This window comes from Otolemur garnettii, unplaced genomic scaffold, assembly GCF_000181295.1.
Source record: "Otolemur garnettii isolate 467f Iridium unplaced genomic scaffold, OtoGar3 scaffold00101, whole genome shotgun sequence".
NCBI lineage: Eukaryota > Metazoa > Chordata > Mammalia > Primates > Galagidae > Otolemur > Otolemur garnettii.
The window spans coordinates 3,013,472-3,015,812 of record NW_003852496.1 but is presented as its reverse complement, the minus strand read 5'-3'; the positions used below and the strand labels follow the sequence as shown (position 1 = coordinate 3,015,812).

The following is a 2,341-nucleotide window of genomic DNA, read 5'->3' as shown; positions in this document are numbered from 1 at the left end:
TTGTTGTTTGGCAGGCCCGGGCTGGGGATTCGAACCTGCCACCTTAGGTGTATGTGGCTGGTGCCTTAGCCGCTTGAGCCACAGGCGTCGAGCCTATAGTTATTTCTTATAATATCTTTTTTATGATTTTTAGCATTAGGGTAATGCCGATATTAAAATGGATTAGGCCGTGTTCCTTCTTGTTCTATTTTCTGGAAAAAACTGTATAGAATTGGTATTATTTCTTCCTTAAATATTTAGTAGAATTGAGCAGTGAAGCCATCTGGGCTTTGAATTTTCTTTGTTGTGAGGTATTTAACTATGAATTTAATTTCTTTAATAGATGTAGGACTACTTAGGTTTGCTATTTCTTCTTGAATAGTTTCTCTTAAGAGCAGAATTCCTGAAGTTCTGATTAGGACAATTGTCTGTAGCTGCGCTGCACGCCTAGCAACATTCCTGGCCTCTCCTCACCATGTGCCAACAGCACCCTCCAGCTGCCACCATCAAAATTTCACCAGACGGGCTGGGCACAGTGAATTGGAGCCTATAATCCTAGTGCACCGGGAGGTTGAGGCCTGACAATCACTTGAACTCAGGAGTTTGACACCAGCCTGAGCAAGACTGAGATTTTTGTTTCTATAAGAAATACAAAAATTAGCCAGGCATGGAGATATGCATCTGTAGTCCTAGCTACTTGGGAGGCTGAGGCTTGAGCCCAGGAGTTTGAGGTTGGAATAACCTAGGATGATACCATGGCACTCTAGCCAGGGCAACAAAGCAAGACTGCCTCCCCCAGCAAAAAAAATAAAATAAAATTTCGCCAGACTGCTAAATGTCACAGTGGGGGTTGGATAGAAAGTAAAGTTGTCGCTGGTTAAGCTGGTTCAGAACTCTCTCTCAAGTAAGCTTTGGTAGTTTGTGTCTTTTAAGGAATTGACCCATTTCATCTAAGTTGTCAAATCTATGAGCATAAAGTTTGCAATATTCTCTTAGGATCCTTTCAATGTGTGTAGAGCCTGGAGTGATATTTCCAGCTTGATTCTTGATGTTCTTAATCTGCATATTCTTTTTTTTTGAACCAGCTTTTGGTTTGTTTTCTCTGTTCATCTTGTTTTCAGTGTCACTGATTTTTGTTCTTTTGTTTACTATTCCCTTCCTTCTGCTTGCTTCGGGTTTAATTTGCTCTTCTTTTCAGTATCACAGTGTAGAAACCTAGGTTGTTTGACTTAAAACCTTTCTTCTTTTTACTATTTCAACACTATAAAGGACACAGGTATGAGCCAGCATGCCTGGCAGAGACCTCGTCTCTTAAAAAAACAAGAAAACATGGAATATTCACCCAAAAAAACCATGTATTTTTTCAATAAAAATACATTGAAACTATACAAAATATATTCTCTGATCATAATAACTGGAAGATACCAGAAAATTCCTAAATATTTGGAAATTATGGCCAGTGCAGTGGCTCATGCCTATAATCCTAACATTCTGGGAGGCCAAGGCAGGTGAATTGCTTGAGCTCAGGAGTTCAGGACCAGCCTGAGCAAGAACAAGATCCTGTCTCTACTAAAAATAGAAAAACTAGCCAGGCATTTTGGCAGGTGCCTATAGTCCCAGCTACTCGGGCAAAAGGATTGCTCAAGCCCAAGAGTTTGAGGTGGCTGTGAACTATGATGATGCCACAGCATTCTACCAAGGGTGATATAGCGAGACTCTGTCTTAAGAAAAGAAAAGAAATAGAGATGGGATCTTTCTCTTGCTCAGGCTGGTCTTGAACTCCTGAGCACAAGCAGAGTTCTAGGAATGGCCTCCCAGAGTGCTAGGATTACAGGCATGAGCCACTGTGCCCAGTTGTTTCATGTACTCTTACAAAAAAGAACATGTATTATTTTTTGTTAGGTGGGGTATTTTATAAATGTCACCTAGTAAAATTAATTGACAGTATTTTTCAGATCTTCTATGTCCTTCCTGATTTGCTATCTACTTGTTCTACCGATTATTGTGAGAGGAGTGTTGAAATCCCCTAGTCTGGTTATGGATTTGAGAATCAGGCACTTTATTTTTTTTTTTTTTTGAGACAGAGTCTCACTATGTCACCCTTAGTGGAGTGTTGCACTGTCACAGCTCAAAGCAACCTTAAACTCTTGGGCCCAACCAACTCTCATGCCTCAGCCTCCCAAGTAGCTGGGACTACAGGCACCCGCCACAACACCCAGCTATTTCTTGGTTGCAGTTGTCATTGTTGTTTAACAGGCCAGGGCTGGGCTCAAACCTGCTAGCCTCGGTGTATGTGGCTGGCGCCCCACTCACTGAGCTATGGGCACTGAGCTGAGAATCAGGCACTTTTTTTTTTTTTTTT

The 2,341-nt window shown here is 41.4% G+C and overlaps 1 protein-coding gene across 1 annotated transcript in view; it reads right to left on the bottom strand.

Moving 5' to 3' along the window:
- ISY1 (ISY1 splicing factor homolog) overlaps nt 1-2,341 on the bottom strand; it is a 30,316-nt gene that overhangs the window by 21,154 nt on the left and 6,821 nt on the right. The gene's annotated exons all lie outside the window — the stretch shown is intronic.